This window comes from Cyprinus carpio, chromosome A11 (genome assembly GCF_018340385.1).
Source record: "Cyprinus carpio isolate SPL01 chromosome A11, ASM1834038v1, whole genome shotgun sequence".
Taxonomy (NCBI): domain Eukaryota; kingdom Metazoa; phylum Chordata; class Actinopteri; order Cypriniformes; family Cyprinidae; genus Cyprinus; species Cyprinus carpio.
In genome coordinates this window covers 15,475,172-15,493,945 of record NC_056582.1, presented here as the reverse complement: position 1 = coordinate 15,493,945, position 18,774 = coordinate 15,475,172, and the positions used below count along the sequence as shown (strand labels likewise).

The 18,774-nt window shown below is 35.6% G+C and overlaps 1 long non-coding RNA gene across 1 annotated transcript in view; it reads left to right on the top strand.

Moving 5' to 3' along the window:
* Positions 1 to 6,849: 6,849 nt before the first annotated feature.
* LOC122146611 overlaps positions 6,850 to 18,774 on the top strand; it is a 31,179-nt gene continuing 19,254 nt past the window's right edge. Inside the window, exon 1 of the long non-coding RNA XR_006161136.1 lies at positions 6,850 to 7,208. This is a non-coding gene — a long non-coding RNA (uncharacterized LOC122146611). The remainder of the gene's footprint in view (positions 7,209 to 18,774) is intronic.

The following is an 18,774-nucleotide window of genomic DNA, read 5'->3' as shown; positions in this document are numbered from 1 at the left end:
GTAGTGCACTCTGTTTTTCTGACTCACAAAGATACTTTTTTTTTTTTTTTTTATTAATGTCTATATGTAACGTGTCTTGCTGTTTATTTTTAACTTTTTGTATTAGGCTTTATTGTCACATGCGTAATTTGTTTTTCTAAATGCAGTGAGTCGCTCATTATGTATTTAAGTCTGTTTTATTTAAGTTGTTTTGTTTCTTTTTTTATGTATTTAAGTCTGTTCCCATGCCATAACGCCACACAAAAGTCAGTTTTGGTAACATGTTCTTCCACCATTCATGTGGAATGGCAGGGCTACACACGTTCTCTGGAACATGCTGTGGTAATTACTTTTAAATGGGCTCATGCTACTGTACCATTCAGGTCTGATGCCCTGGAGAAACTCTCAACTCGCACACAATCCCCCCATTTAGAACCACATTGTCCACTGGAAGCCAAGCTGCACTTTTTGCTTTTGTTCATTAATACACAGCTAAAGCCAAAACACCAGCGGCTCCAGCCAAATCATTAACATGAACCAAGCCAAGGGCAACACTGTTAATACTCTATTCATGTTCGGACTCTGTCATATAGTTCAAATATACTATTATTTGAAAGACGGTTCATATGTATAAGAGGATGTGTGTGTAGTAATATTGCTCTCCTGATATATTTAGCTCTATGTGTAAATTGTCTTTCTCTGTTTTTTCTTTATTTCCTAGTGGTTTCCACTTGTTCTTATTTTCAACATCATAGCTCTCTTCTTGCCCTGATTTATGAGGACTGGAGGTGAACATGCAGAGAGCCACAAGGTGGAGATAGACATCCCAGAAAATACGTCTGTGGCTTCTCAGCGGTAAGGGTTGACGGGTACATCTGCTTTATGACATCAGTTAGGATTTTTTTTTTATTTTTTTTTACAGATTAAAGTAAATTTATTTTATTTTATTTTATGGTATGTGTTGTGTGGTAATAGATTCGTTGAATAAAGAAGAGGGTTTGTTTTTTATGGGTTTTTAGAGCTCATTTGGAGAGGAAATACACAAAAAAAAAAATGTTAACCTTGTTCAAAAACATTTGTCCATAACCAAACAATTACTGTACAAATCTGGCCTCAACCAATTTCACATTTTTTCATGTTTACTTTTGCCTTTATTTCTTTCCTTTGGTCTTCAACGTTACACACAATCCCAAATAAATCTTAACGGCATGACATTCTTAACGGCATGACATACATTTCAAATAATTTAGGATAAAACCATATTTGAGTAGGTATTTGTGGCAGGGTTCCACTCTCAACATGAAAATGCTGATTTTGTCATCGACATCTGCCATGTATCACACACAGTGCAGAAAACGCCACAGCTCATTGCTCCACGGTAAACCAAACCCCCCAGCAAAGTAGCACCCATGTCCCCCCCTAAGTACTTTGTTACATATTAATTATGTTTATCTCTAAGAGGAATTGCAGAAGAGGCCAGTATATCAGGCCTAACTTGTTCCTGCCACCAGTTTGTTTGTCTGTGCACAGCAGTGTTTAGCAAACATTGTTTTAGTTAGTTAACATCAGAAAAAGCAGTGCCATTTCAAAAAGATTTAGTATGACTGATTTGGAAGAAGACGGGTGGTTAAGCTCTTTAATTAAATATATCATTTTAAAAAATAATTTGATACAGAACATTGACAAAGAACCCTAACATCTTCATTCATAGGTTCTGTGGACAAACATCTTTTAATGCTGTTTAAACCAATTACTAAATAAACTGTGATTTATTTACCATGCATTTTAAGTCATTGTCAAGTAAAAAAATTTGACACACCTACTTGTTAATTATTGTTTATGTATGTATGTATTTATTTTATTACTAGTACTATACACATTTTAGAATAGTATTAAAGTCACCAAAATATTACAATTTTCATACATTACAGATGTTTTTTTCTTCAGTATCTGGTCCAACTTGAAAAAAAATGCTTCTAAATAAATTCACAGTTATATTCACAGTTATATTTTAATTATTTCTTTATTCTTATAATTTACAAAACTAACTTAAATTATTTAAGCATACTGTAAGCCTTTAGAAAACTTTTTAAGATCATAAAAAACATGAATTAAACATGAATTGTGTTTGGCTGGTAGTTATTCCAAATGTACTGTTAAATAGATTCGCAGAAATTAATAAGACAGTACTTACATTTAAAATATATTCTTCATCCACAGAGACATCTGTCCTATGTCCTCAGAGTGTGTGTTATTGTTCAGCTTGTGGACGGCAGATGGCTAAAGCAATGCAGGACATTCCCCTTGCCAAAAAATCCCAGAAAAAACCCGAACAGGCATGTTGGCTATGTTGAGAAAAAAAAAAATCATTCATCATCAGTTTGCAGTGGGCATGGATGATTTGTGTTTAATATTTTATTGGTTCTGATGAAAAGTACAGTTAATCAAATAACTAGTTGATGTTATTTTATTTATATGATATTTTATGCTTATTTAGGACAAGATCTACAAACCTACTAATGCTTAGGAGACATTCTTTTTGTCATTTTATTTAATAGAGCATTTTCCCTTTAGGTCTATACCTGTTTTACAGCAATGTCACAGGGCTTAAAATAATTTCTGGGTCCATTAGGAATTAATTATAGGTGCCTTTAAGGAGGGCAAGTGGTTTCATAATTGCAGTGTCAGGGGAGTCCAGGTGGGATCTGCTGAGTGTCATATTTGAGCTTATCTCATGTTGATCATATGCGGTGTAGCGGTCACAGATGTGAACGGACTGCCCGCCTCTCACTGTGATTTCAGTAAAAGCCCTGCGGTCTTATTAACAAGCCCCCAGTGGTTCAGTGGAACGTGCCATGCAGAAGATGCTTTAATTGCATTGGAATGTTTGAGTAAGTCATGTCTCTGTGTGGCCTAACAGTGATGCAGGCACTGCTGTGGATTATTGGTGGTCTTCAGCCTCACTGTGTAGGGTCTCAGAAGTTACATTCCTCATGGTTCAAGAAGATCGTGCAGAGGGGAGCAAGATCCCAGTGATGCCCCTGAAGAAATCCTATAGCGACTTTCTGTTTTATGTTTGTGTGTCTATGAGGATAGTACAGTATATGCCAGTAAGATTTTTTTTTAAATAGATTAATACTTATTTTCAACAAGGATACATTAAATTGATCAAAAGTGACAGTAAAGACATTTATAATGTTACAAAAGATTATAATTTTAAATAAATACAATATTGTTTTTCTGACTGAAGTAATGATGCTGAAAAGTAAGTTTTGCCATTACAGGAATAAGTTACATTTTTAAATATTTTACAATATTTAATTTAAATTGTAATATAATTCACAATATTACTGTTTAATAATACAGCCTTCGTAAAAATAAGATTTCAAAAACATACGTGTGTGTATAAAAAAAAAAAAAATATATATATATATATATATATATATATATATATATATATATATGGGGGACTATATATGAATATATATATATATATGGGGGACTATATATGAATATATAGGTCAGGGTTAAATTCCAACAGTTGTATGCAATATGTTACAGGTATACCCTGCCCTGTCTTTTAAAGACCCCTGCTGTACAATAACCACTAATGACACAAATAGGTTTAATCTAAATGAGCTTACATGACTAGCTATGAGGCTGTTTGACTAGCTATGAGGTCATAAGTGTGGGTACTAGAACTGATTAAATAAGTGGGTCTCACAGAGTGGAATAATCCACCTGCAAAAGATACTTGGAAACAAAAAAAAAAAAAAGTTGAAAATGTTGTAGACTTTGTGCCAGAACTTTATGAATGGGCATATCTATGCCTCCATTAGCCAATAAGCTTTTCCCATCAGGTCTTTAAACTCTCTATGACCCCCATTCACATGAGCGGCTGTGAAGTGTTTCACACTGTAGTGTGATCAAATCCTTGTGACGTGAATAAACATCTATAATCGCAACCTTTCAGTTTGGCATAAACAGAAAAGCCCAGCGCCAGATGCAACAAATTTAGGGTTGAGGCTCACAAATGCAAACATCTGGTCTTTTACCATATATACGAAACCAGCCATTTTCTATGTAAGCAACCCCAATGCGCATAAGGAAACACTTGGGCTGTAACTTAAGAGTAGAGTCAGTGTCCCCAAATAACAACGGTTTGACCCGCAAGTTAATTTAAAAAAAATAGTATTTAGTGGATCGTACATTTCCACTTATCAAAAAAGCCTGTAGTATCATATTATATTTTTAGTGCAATGATACTTCACAGTCTGTACCCAGATCTAATAATACACATATTCTGCTTATCATTTTTGATATCATAATCATACATGAAATTAAAACTGCAATCCCATTCTACCCCGAAAAAAACGTTGTGCAAGGATTGTGTTCAGCTGGCGCTGGGAGTTTCCCAAATACAATTACTCTGTTTACATGCAGTAGTACAAGACGGAAATTACTTTTGAAAGTGTTTTCCAAGGACACGGTTTTGTAAGACTCATGTGCACAAAATTATTTAGATGAAACTGAGCACCACTCCATGCATTGGCAAGTAAGAAGAGCCATTTCAGCCGACTTAAGCAAACGCTCACTTAATCCAGCTGAAGAGAGAGGCTTCTATGACAGCCCTCATTGTCAGAAGCCACAAAGGCTGAGCACCTTCCTTAACTGTGAAGTGCAAGAGTGCTTTGAGCACAAGGCAAATAAACAATCGTGTCCAAAAGACTCTATAATCTTCCATAATATTTGACATTCCCTCCACCACCTACTGTATACCAACTATAGGCCTTTAAACAGAATGAATATGAATCGTCATTGTACCACACACCGATGGCGGTCAACTGTCTTTCATTATGCATGGTTTTGGTGATGCCGATTCAAATGCACTTTAAAATTGGCCCTGCTCTCCACAAAGTTGGTTTATTATTTAGCAGACAGACGCTAGACTTTCTCAGGCCAGACGGTTAATAAGAGGAGATTGCTGAGTGTGTAGCAGATATCTAAATCATTAGGGCTCTCTTTCTGCCATGTGCCACCCCTTGGTTCTCTGCCCTCTGACCCCTGAAGGTCAAACGGCTGTGAGCTCTGTGACCCCCAGCATTTCCTTCCAATATTAACAGGCTTGTTATGTCGTCAAACAGGCCTGATATAGACCATGGCCTCATTTGGAAAAAGCCCAATCAGTGCAAACAGTTCCAGAGTTCAGCGCTTCAGCCTTAGAATGGCCGAGGCTTTCAAGTGTCCATTTGAGAGGCATAATGATAACACAGAGAGGAAGTGTGGGACATTTTGGGGAGAAATTATGTGGTCACATGCCCGCCGGCTGTAATGCCTCAGTTAAATTCAGCTAAGTTGCACTTTTAGGCTATGGGAGAATGAATCGAGTTCGTTTATGTTACAGAAATGAATGTGGCGCAGTCGTATTAAAGCTTTTCCAGCCTGATGTGAGGCAGACCACTACAACTGACAGGGATTATTCTTCGCTCAATTTTGGTCAGTTTAAAGTGGAGCGTTTAAAAGGGAGCATTTCAGCCACAAGTATGCGGCGTATCTAAATAATTATCAGAGCACTGACAGGCGTTCTGTTTCAGATGAGTTTTGAAGTTCTTACAAGGAGACAGGCATCTGTTTTTGGAAGTGTTTGATTCTGTCTGAGAGGTCTGATATTTATGTATCAGTGGTATTTCACTTCAATTACACAAATGATGGATGATGACAACAACAAAAATAAAAAAACCTCAAAAGTTATTAATATAAAATAGAAACAACCAAGGTCTGTGTGTGCTTTCAGTTGCATATCTGATTCTGCAGCTAATAGTGAACCCTTGCCCAGGTCAGATCTCATTTAACACCATAAGGGTGTATGGCAAAAATCACCCGTGTCACATTCTCCACCTTGGAGAACGCAGCAGACGCAAGGTGCTCATTCTCCAACCTCTCTTGCCTGACCTTTGGCTTTCCGGAGTGTAAATAATTGTTGAGTTTTTTCTTTAAACAAAATTGGAGAGTTTGCGGAAACTGGTTTAGACTCTTGCGTCTGGCTCGGGTGCTTTCACATCGTCACACAAAGCCAACATTATCACACCTCTCGTTCTTTACGAGATTTGGTTAAATATAGTAAATAGAGACTTAAAACGAATTAAAGACGAATGTCTTCAGTCCAATATAATGTGATTCAGCCATAATAACAAATAAACAATACACTGATATTGGGATATGGCATTCAAATTTGAATAAAATGAAAGTAAAATGATATATATGGATTATAATTTGATTTGTGAAGGTTTATGGATGTTAAATGTCTGGTATCATTTGAATAAGAAGGTTATCTTGTTTAACATGATGTATAATATGTCCTCCAATAACAACAGTTTATTAGAATTTGTTTTATGTATTCTCCATTTGTTTCCAGCTGCACTGGATGTTTTGAATTAAAACGTGTCCTATATGCCTATTCTGAGTTAAAATATTAAAAATAAAATGATAGTTGAGGTAAGGGGGGATACATCTTGTACTTTACAATCATTCTAAACGACTAATCTGAATAAGATAAATATGGAATTATTATAGGGCTAGCTTATGAAAATCTGAAAAAAAAAAAAACCGTAAGAAAACATTTAAACCCAAGTAACAATTTGTCTTCTCGTCATTTTAATAAATCGCCTGAGTGAAATCCCTTTTTAAAAATATTAAATACGTTGTTGTTAGCATTTAGTATATTTTGTTTATTTATTTATTTTTAAGTTAAGTATTTAGCTCTGGTAAACTGGACAAAAATCCATTCAGTTTTGCAGGGTAAATATGGTTTAATAATTTTTTCAGCAATTATCAGTGATAGTCTGTGATTGGCTGGACTTGTCTCGACTAAACGCGCTCTATCTCCCGCTTTAATCAGGAAAACATCCGCGAGCGTTTGTGCAGCGGAAATGGACCGTGACTTCTGATGGCGGGAAGATGGATAAGGGCGCATCGTCACCAATTGATGCTTTCGCGCCCAGCGTGAAGGGATGAGTCGCTAATTACCGTCTGCGGTGATCACCCACTGGATGACAACAACACCTGCAGGAGCACCGCGGATCATCTGCCCTCTAGTGCCCAGTACACATGCTGCTGTTCCTGCAGCTCCGCGGCGGCCAATGCGCGCTCACAAACTGCGCTCTGATCATCAGAAGCGACCCGGGGGCTAGTGTCACTTTTTACTCCTGTAAATATTTCCCATTCCCAAGGTAGGTTTATTTATTTTATAGTTTATGTATAGACAGATTCCATAGAGTCTTCATTGCAAAAAAGCTATTCAACGTTTCCACCATCGAAAAAAAGATGATTTCGTCATTAAAGGAAAACTGTACTGTAGAATTTGATTTTAAAATACTGAACTTTTCAGCAAACCTTTATAAAACAGCAAAAATGTAGGAAACATGAAAAAAAAAATACTAGGTGTTATTCTAAAATTATACATTATATCTTAACTTATAAAGACATTTAGGCTACATTTATAAAATCCTGAGAGTTTAAACTTTTTGTTAATATATAAATATATATATAATATATCAATAATAAACAATAATAAAACATTTGAACACATTTAGGATATATAATTGATTAAATACTAGGCTATATTTAATCAAATGTATCAAGTATTTATTTAATGCATATTTTAGCAAAAAGTTTAAACTCAGGTAAATATTTGGGAAAATGCTTACAAAATGAGATTCATCGCATTGGATAACTGAGATTTAATAAAAAACAGAATGCAGAATTAGGAGTTTTGAAAGTCTGGGTTTGCAGTAATTACACTCCACCGTTTCAGTTGTTAAACTCGTGGAGTCCTTAGGAAATGCCATCTGCTTTGCCAAGCGTGCATGAAGCACAATTTTGGGGTCTATGAATAAATAAACGCTTCCCCACCAGGCAATAATAATTCATGCGTTTTTGTCTTTGAGCAGGGCATAGATGACTCAAGGAATTCATATGCAATGCATTCCCCCGAATTAAAACTATAAATAGACGGCAGCAATCACACAAAATAAATGAACTGTCAAAGCAAAACTATTTACAAGCAGAGCAGAATCCCTGCAATTAAAAGCAAATTTGTTGCATGTTTGGGTAAGTGGTAGCAGATAGGACACAGAAGCAGCCGGCTGTGACAGACAGATTCTGAGTGCTCTTTCAGCTCTTTTCGCGTGTCATGGCTCTTAGGAACATCGGCAGAGAACAAAACAGCCACTCCACTCAAATTCCTTACCATTTTACACCAGAGAGTGAGTTGACAGACATCTGCAGGGGCCATTATGCCAGACAATTATGATGTCAGGGACCATTTACTATGCTTTTATATAGATGAGTCACTTTCAAAATACTATTTTGTAGCCCACTGTAATCACTAAATCATTGTGTCTTATGTAAATACCCACATTGTTTAACTGTATTGCATTGTTTACGGACATGCTATGACACTGGAAATATCAAATGTCTCATTATAAGGGAAATTGGATGAAATATAATATATAGCTAAGTATCATAATTTTGTTAATGGACATTTACCTTTGTCATATTCTGAACCTTTACCATAAGACCAATTTAAATTTACTGCAAAAAAAGAAAAAAAGAAAAAAAAGTTTGTATTGTTTTCCATTACAAATATCTAAAAATTACTAAATCGAGATACATTTACTTGAGAATTAAAATATTTTATATATATATATATATTATATATTATTATATATTATATTATTATTATATTATTATTATATTTATATATATATATATATATATATATATATATTATATATATATATATATATATATTATATTTATATTATATTATATATATATATATATATATATATATATATATTCTGAACCTTTAAAAAAAAGTTTGTATTGTTCTCCAGTACAAATATAAAAAAATTCCTAAATCGAGATACATTTACTTGAGAATCAAAATATTTTATATTTTATACACACACCCATCCAAGCAGACGCACACACACACACACACACACACACACACACACACAGAGATACATTTACTTGAGAATAAAAATATTTATATATATATATATATATACACACATATATATATATATATATACACACATTATTTTTCATTTTTAAAAGATTTTAAGTCTTCTGGAAAAATGTGTAACAATTATATTTTATAGTTTATGCTTAAAACAAGAAAAAATATCTTTATTAGAGTAAAAATAATCTTGTTTTTCTTAGCCCACTGGCAAATATTTTTTCTTGTTTTAAGCGTAAACTCATTTCATTTTGATATTTTTTCTTTCAGAAAAAAATTAATTTAGCTTCTCAAGTAAATATATATATATATATGTGTCTGTGTGTGTATGTGTGTGTATGTGTGTGTGTGTGTGTGTGTGTTTGATATGAAAAAAATACTAAGAAATATTTTTTTTGCAGTGTCTTTCAATATCTTCTGATAAAATGCTTATATGTGTTAATATAAATTCAGAAATCTAAAAATTTGTGACCAATGAACAAAGTAAAATCCTTAAAATGAAGCTACAGGTAGCCTATCTGCCTATCTTTCTATCTGTCACACCACCTCTTTTTCTCTTCGCTCTTCCTTTGGGTGACCCAGTGGGACAATAAGGCAATGACAGATAAGGAGTGATTTGCTAGAAGCAAAACCTTTAAAATAAACAAACCATTAGGCTGTGTTCTGAGGGGAGCTAGTGCTGCAAGCTGCCCGAGTGATTCTAATTCAGGTGAATTGCAGACAAATTTCACAGGCAACTCACAGCTGTGATAATAGCAACCATTCTAGAGCCTGCACAGTGTCCAGACTAGAACCCAGAACCTTGGTACACTCACACAGCCCAGTGTTCTGGTTCATAACACAACACCTCACAGAGCACACAAGCTTTAGTGTGTGTGTGTGTAAGGTGTGTGTTTTAGTGTGTGTGTGTGTATATGTGTTTGTGTGTGCGAGTGGGTGGGGTGTCAGGAAGACAAAGAGGGAAAACTTAGTGCCATGTTTTTCTACCTGGGAAGCGTGTTTATGTTCTTTTCTCTGGTTTCAAAGTGTGTGTTCCAGACTGTAGAGGAAACCAGAATTATTCAAATTAAAGTGCTTTGACTGAATAGTGTTTTTCCTGCATTTGGCACAAACCATTTAAGTTGTAGCTTTTGCCGTGACAATAGGCCTGCTGGTTTTTTTGAATGCCCAATGATGTGTCAAACTATTTGAATTTAAGTTGTGCATTTATGACCAAACACTGTAGATATCTCTGGTGTCTAAGGGGCAGTCGTGGCTTAATGGTTAGAGAGTCAGACTTGTTACCCAATGGTCATGGGTTTGAGTCTTGGTACCCGGTTCTTGGCAGGGAGGTGAGACTCTTGAGCATGGCACAGAATGCCCAACTGCTTCCCAGGCACCACAGCAACAATGGCTGCCTACTGCTCCAGGTGTGTGTTCACTACTCACTGATGTGTGTGTGCATTTGGATGGGACAAATACAGAGAATACATTCACGTCACTTTCAATAAGGTTTAGCTTATGTTTCTACTCATTCATATGAAAAATCATCAGACTGGCTCAGGTTTCAGCAAAGTTTCTCATTTAGACAATGTCTGTTAGCTTAAGGTTGACAAAACAGGGTTAACTTCGGAATATTTTAACAAATAACAGACCAAAAATATTGCACTCAGGGGCTTATTCAATTTTTCATATAATTAAATGCTCTCTAGAATGTGCCCTTCCTTTTACCACCTGCTACTGAATTATCAAACAGCAATTCGTGATCTCTGAATGCGAATACTATATGTACTGTTTTGATGAAAAACTCCTCAGCAGTTATTAAAGTAGCTATGATCACCATATGGGTATTGTCATGTGACCCTTTTCCACCATTTACGAAAATGAGCATTTCAGGATTAGCAGAAGCAGTATTTTTCGCCTATGTTTTATTAGCAGTGGCCATCTTTTGTCAATTAATGATTATAGAATAATACCAATACATTTTATTTTTATTATATTAAATTGTTGATTTTTTTTTTATATTAATACATTTTATATTAATTTATACTCATTTCCTTGTTATTCTGAAAAAACTATGATATATCACATTATGGGAATTAAAAGGGTAGGCCTTAAGGTAGCCAATGATGTGCTGTTTTTAAGTCACATGACAACTGAATGTCCTCCCAAAACTCCTTTTCCCACTGTCACCCTCACACAGAAGACGCCTGTTGAAGTGCTCCAGAAATTGCCCTATTAACCTAATTTCCAAACATCTTTTCTCAAGGGGATTTTTTTGCAACATCTTTGGTAAGTAAATTAGATATTTTCATTCATAAATCAATTTTGTCTAACATAGTTTTACTGTAAATTAAGAAAATATCAAGGTTGCCATATGGCAACTCTGTACCACTATGGAAAAATAGGTGTGTTGCCATATGGCAACACTGTACCACAGTGGAATTGCAGTAAGGTATTTCCCCATTGGGATTTTTTATAGATAGTAGCATCAATAAAATTATCACAGTTATTTAATGATTTGAAGTGTTTATTGTAGTATAGTTGTATTTATGTATAAATAACAAAATTATGTCTTCATTTCAGAAAATGAATACAGCTATATTTTATGGAAAGGGCAATAGGAAGAGTGCAGAGTTGGCCTGTCATGGAGAATAAAGGGAAAGTGCAAATACCCTGGCTGCAGGGGGATCGTCCCGCATGAAGTGCAGCAAATGTGACTTGCACCTTTGCATCACAGCTGAAAGGAACTGCTTTTTGCAGTTTCATGGGATGTCATGAAATGTGACTTGAGTTGGACTGAGACATGTGCACAGTGATGGACTGGGAAAAACTCACACTGAGGGGGCAGCTGTGGCCTAAAAGTCAGAGTGTTGGACTAGTTACCCAAAGGTCACCGGTTTGAGTCTCGGTGCTGGTAGGAGTTGTCGGTTGGTGGAGAGTGAATGAACAGCGCTCTCTTCCACCCTCAATACCCATGACTGAAGTGCCCTTGAGCAAGGCACTGAACTCCCAGTTGCTCCCCGGTGCTGGATATATAGCTGCCCACTGCTCCGGGTGTGTGTTCACGGTGTATTCACTGCTCACTGCTGTGTGTGTGCACTTGGATGGGTTAAATGCAGAGCACCAATTCCGAGTATGGGTTACCATACTTGGCAAATGTCACAACTTTCACTTTTCACTTTACTTCAGGGAGCCCCCTATTGTAATACCTGAATTTTATGTTTTCATGTTCTACATGGTATTAGTGCATGTTCCATGCTACCATACATTTACTTAACTTGTATAAAATACTTTCAAAAAGACTTGTTTTTTGTTGTTGGAATCTTTGTGGATGTAAAACAATAAAAAGTTGATGAATTTGATATGCATATATGGTACAAAAGAGATTTTTTTTGTCCGTTTGCAAGCATTATTATAATACTTTTAAGTACTATTTTGAAGGTTAAATGATAGGAACCTACTTACTTTTGGTTTGCATGAGTTCCAAGTATAAAAATCTATCAATATCTAAAAGAAATGTCAATTTAAATAGAAAAGATAATCATAGTTTAATAGAAAAAACTACTTTTTTGGTCATTTTCCATTGTGGTACACTGTTGCCATATGGCAACGTTTTCCTAAAATACCCCCAAAAAAAATTTTTTTTTACATTTTTTTTTTTTTTGGATTTGTATAATTTGAAGCTATTTCATGTAATAAAAACTTATTTAAAAAAATATTTCATGGTTAGAACATAATGCGGTACCATAGAGGGTTTAATAAGATTTTTTTTTTTTTTTATTATAATTAAAAAAATATTTTGTACATTTATGAGATAGTAAGTCAAAATTATGATGTCATGTGCATTCAGATCACTTTGACTTGGCCAAAGATTGTTTGATTGAAACTAGTAATAAAATTAAGACCCTGCATCAATTGCTTCCACAATATTTTTCTACTGAGACGCCTCGGATACTCATAGTGCCATCCACATGCGTTCAACTCGTAGACCACATGACAATGCCAACATAGCGGAACGTATTAATATTACAGTACACACATACACAGTTTTTTTATTAAACACACGTAATTAACAATCAAGAAGTTTGATCCTCAGCCCCTAGCAGTAACATAAAGTGCGTAATTAAAGTGCCACTAGTTGCACCAAACGAAACTGCACTCTGTTTTTGAGCGAACAACAACTCTTGCTCAGCGAGTGCCTTTTCGCCTATGTTTTAATTAGAGTGGCACTTTGGTCAATTAAGATTATAGAATAATACCCATACCCATCTATGGTATCGGAGAGTTGCCATATGGCAACAATTAATTATACTCATTTCCTTGTTATTCTGAAAAAAAACTATGATATATCACATTATGGGAATTAAAAGGGTAGGCCTTAAGGTAGCCAATGATGTGCTTTGTTTTAAGTCACCATGACAACTGAATGTCCTCCCAAAACTCCTTTTCCCACTGTCACCTCACACACAGAAGACACTGTTGAAGTGCTCCAGAAATTGCTCTATTAACCTAATTTCTAAAACATCTTTTCTCAAGGGGGATTTTTTTGCAACATCTTTGGTAAGTAAATTAGATATTTTCATTCATAAATCAATTTTGTATAACATAGTTTTACTGTAAATTAAGAAAAAATATCAAGGTTGCCATATGGCAACTCTGTACCACTATGGGAAAATAGGTGTGTTGCCATATGGCAACACTGTACCACAGTGGAATTGCAGTAAGGTATTTCCCCATTGGGATTTTTTATAGATAGTAGCATCAATAAAATTATCACAGTTATTTAATGATTTGAAGTGTTTATTGTAGTATAGTTGTATTGATGTATAAATAACAAAATTATGTCTTCATTTCAGAAAATGAATACAGCTATATTTTATGGAAAGGGCAATAGGAAGAGTGCAGGTTTGGCCTGTCATGGAGAATAAAGGGAAGTGCAAATACACCTGGCTGAAGGGGGATCGTCCGCATGAAGTGCAGCAAATGTGACTTGCACCCTTTTGCATCACAGCTGAAAGGAACTGCTTTTTGCAGTTTCATGGGATGTCATGAAATGTGACTTGAGTTGGACTGGAGACATGTGCACAGTGATGGACTGGGAAAAACTCACACTGAGGGGCAGCTGTGGCCTAAAAGTCAGAGTGTTGGACTAGTTACCCAAAGGTCACCGGTGTGAGTCTCGGTGCTGGTAGGAGTTGTCGGTAGGTGGAGAGTAAATGAACAGCGCTCTCTTCCACCCTCAATACCCATGACTGAAGTGCCCTTGAGCAAGGCACTGAACTCCCAGTTGCTGGATATATAGCTGCCCACTGCTCCGGGTGTGTGTTCACGATGTGTTCACTTCTCACTGCTGTGTGTGTGCACTTGGATGGGTTAAATGCAGAGCACCAATTCCGAGTATGGGTTACCATACTTGGCAAATGTCACAACTTTCACTTTTCACTTTACTTCAGGGAGCCCCCTATCGTAATACCTGAATTTTATGTTTTCATGTTCTACATGGTATTAGTGCATGTTCCATGCTACCATACATTTACTTAACTGTGTATAAAAATACTTTTAAAAAGACTTGTTTTTGTTGTTGGAATCTTTGTGGATGTTTAAAACAATAAAAAGTTGATGAATTTGATATGCATATATGGTACAAAAGCAATTTTTATTGTCCGTTTGCAAGCATTATTTTTATACTACTTTAAGTACTATTTTGAAGGTTAAATGATAGGAACCTACTTACTTTTGGTTTGCATGAGTTCCAAGTATAAAAATCTATCAATATCTAAAGAAATGTCAATTTAAAATAGAAAAGATAATCATAGTTTAATAGAAAAACTACTTTTTTGGCCATTTTCCATTGTGGTACACTGTTGCCATATGGCAACGTTTTCCTAAATACCCCCCAAAAAATTTTTTTACATTTTGTTTTTTTGGATTTGTATAATTGAAGCGATTTCATGTAATAAAAACTTATTAAAAAAATATTCATGGTTAGAACATAATGCGTACCATAGAGGGTTAAATATATATGTTATACAAAACTTGAAAAAAAAAAAAACATTCAGTACATTTATGAGATAGTAAGTCAAAATTATGATGTCATGTGCATTCAGATCACTTTGACTTGGCCAAAGGATTGTTTGATTGAAACTAGTAATAAAATTAAGACCCTGCATCAATTGCTTCCACAATATTTTTCTACTGAGACGCCTCGGATACTCATAGTGCCATCCACATGCGTTCAACTCGTAGACCACATGACAATGCCAACATAGCGGAACGTATTAATATTACAGTACACACATACACAGTTTTTTTATTAAACACACGTAATTAACAATCAAGAAGTTTGATCCTCAGCCCCTAGCAGTAACATAAAGTGCGTAATTAAAGTGCCACTAGTTGCACCAAACGAAACTGCACTCTGTTTTTGAGCGAACAACAACTCTTGCTCAGCGAAAGTTGTGGAGGATTGTAAAAATGTTGTTTACAAACAGACTAAACAGAGCAATGACACGGTCTCGAGCGCTTGATTGCACACGGTGATCCACTACAGCCGCAGGTTTCTCTCAGCGGGATGTCATTACGCTCAAGCTCTCACACGCGGAGCCCCACACATGGGCGCACGTGCGCCGGGCTGGGGGGTGGATGAATGGCCACACCGAGCTCTGCTTCTGATCAAGAGCTGGACGGCAGGGCGAGTGTGTAAGGAAATACTCTGGTGGGACTATCAGAGCCCATTAGACTGACCGAGAGCAGCCTGGGGGAAACGCAGCTGCCCAGAGAACTCACTCCAGCAGTATTTCATCAACCTTAAATATTCGCCTTTAATCCCACCATATGCGAGCCACAGAGAGAATGAGCGGTCAATAGTATATTTGTGTTTACAGGTTTTCTGTTAATTGCTGTTTAGGATGACTGCAGTTAAATTCACTTACAGAGGACAGTTGTCACTGGCTTAATAACATGAGTCCCATTTTTATGTATTGGAAGCATGCACAAAAAAACGAGTCACACTATTTTGGCTTCTAACATGCCATTACTTTACTTAAATTGCCAAACCCAACAATCTGATATCCTCTGGTAAGATTAAGTGTGTGTGTATGCGGACTGCGGCAAACTTACCCTTGACTGTTTGTAAACAGTCTGTCCTTTCTCAAAAGTGCCAATGATAATTGCTCTAGGAAGTGCAATTGTAGCAGAACTACCCAATTTGGCATTGAGCTTCTAGCTGTATGCTTGAGTGATCCTAATTGCTGTGGGACTGTGCATTTATTATTTCTTTATCTGTAGTCACACCCTCCCCCACTACCACCAGCAACTGCAGGCAAAACTAAATTAGGCTACATTTTAGTTGTTGTTTTATTTTTTTAACCTGAAGAACATGGGCAGGTTGAAACATTTTTGCAAGATGCTGTTTAGGGGTGTTTCTAGATGTAAAAAAAAAAAGAAAGAATTTTTTTTTTTTTTTTTTTTATAGTACAAAACTTTTCATATTGGTAAATAAGAGTTTTTAACATTGTTAGTAATTTTGTGGACTTCACAATGCATCAGATGTTATTTAATTATTATTATTATTGAATTCTCTAAGAACAAATATTCTGTAGGTTTATTATTGAGAGTATTAGATAATACCTCCATTTATTATTATTAAATTTTGCACTAATATATTACAAACTTGTATATACATTTAGATACTCTTACATTTTGGTGTAGAAACTGTTTTCACTCAAATTTCACTCAGAGAAATTATGTAAGAAAAATTTGATCAGTTATCCTGTTTTGATATTAAGCTGATGAAGTTCGGATGAAATGTCAAAATTAAGAAAAGCAGTGCTTCACTAAATGTGCTGAAACATAGAGAGAGAGAGAGAGAGTGTGAGAGAGAGAGTGAGAGAGAGATAGTAATTTCAAGTTGAAATTAAAGTTTGGGAGACATCTTACCCCTACTATTTAATTAGATCTGTAAAATGTGCTGGAACATACAATCTAAACAAACTTTCTTTTGTGTTCACATCACATTTGAGCCATCCACACAGTACATGTTCTCCCTCATTAGCCTTGCCAGAATGGTTTATATGCACAAACACTGCTTGATGAAAACTCAGTTTCATTTCATTCATGGCTCATCACAGATTAATTCCCATCAGTGGTTTTCATCTGCAATTCCACTCGATTTGACACGTTAATAGCGTGATTTGTCTGTGAGGTGTCAGTGATGTCTGCCTTAATAGACACGACCCATTCAAACACAAGGATAGAATAACACGTCTCTCAACAAAGATGTTTTTTTGCGTGCACTTCCACCTTTCCATTGACAGCTGCTGTCACCAGTGTGTTATAAAGAACTCCATATGCTTGTGTACTGCCTGTGATGTCTTCTTCAACACATCTGAACACATGAGCAGCCACCTCCACTGTCCCCAGGGAAAGGTGGAGAGGTCATTTGTTGGGTGTGATAAATTGAACTTTAAACCTGGCAACACTGCCGCAGTCACATCTATTCATGCAGTGAACATCCTGTGTATCCTCAGATTAGCGTAATTCTGATAATTACTCTTAACAATGTGTGTTAATGTTTTACTGTGGTAATAATTTGACAGGCACAGTGGTGAATGTGTTCTATTGTGCAATAGTGGCGTAAATATTTAGCTGTCAGTCATCTTGCTTGTAAACAGATGCAGTTTTAATGTTCAGACACTATATAATTCATAGTGTCTGGAAACAAGACAAAGAAATAGTTGAAGAAATAATTCACCCTGAAAAGAAAATGCTGTTATTATCTACTCATCCTTGTGCATGCCTAACCCACATTCACATCTAGAGAATGGATTTGTTTTGTTTGTGTCTCCAAAATCAAAAAGGTGTCTCGTTTGGTTGCTACATGTGAAAACTTATGCCCCTTTTTTAAATCACACTTTTTTTTTTCTTTTTTTTTGTAGAGGCAAGTTTTCGTGGAAAGAATTATTATATTGAATTGAATCTTTAACTATCATGAATAACGACTTAAATTTATCTCTAATACTAATGCAAAACTATTGTATGCTTCACAAGATTTGAAATAAAGTGCATTCGGTGTCTAAAGTACTTTCTTGTTTTTGTTGTGTTTTTGTGTGTGTGTGTGTTTTTGTGTGTGTGTGTGTGTGTGTCCTTGAAAGCACCTGATAATGAAATGTCATTTGACAAGAGTTGTGTAACAATTCTTCAAAATTCTACTTTTGTGTTTTACAGAATAAAATGATACACAAATTTGGAGAGATTGTGGGAGAATATTCATTGATATACAAAGAAGTTTTTTTACTTGATCAGATCAAGGCTGATCGTTTTATATTTTATATACACTATGTTTTGTGCTTTAATTTGTGTCAAATATAAGAATCCAACTACTTTCATTTTCTTTTTAACTTAGGTTATTTATTTATTCATTTATTTGTGGTGGTGGCTATCACTATTACAGCAACTCTCATTTCAGCGTTTTTTTTTTTTTTAATCTTTCATTTTTCAGTTTATATAGGAAGACCTAATAGGCTTGGATCTAGATGGTGTTAAAATAGACTGCCTTGTTGACCACCCCTTGGGAGAGCTGGAGAGTCTGTTTGTTGGGTGTGATAAATTGGTCACATGCTTGAACCTAAAGGTTGGCAAATTAACAGTTAATTAGGGTTTGATAAATAGCAGATCTGCTCTAGCCCCATTCAGCTGCTGCAGGCCCTCTCTCGACCCAGTCTCTCTAAGGCAAGTGTTTATGTGCTGGTAACAAGTGTCGATGCAGACTGTTATGTCTGCATTTTGTC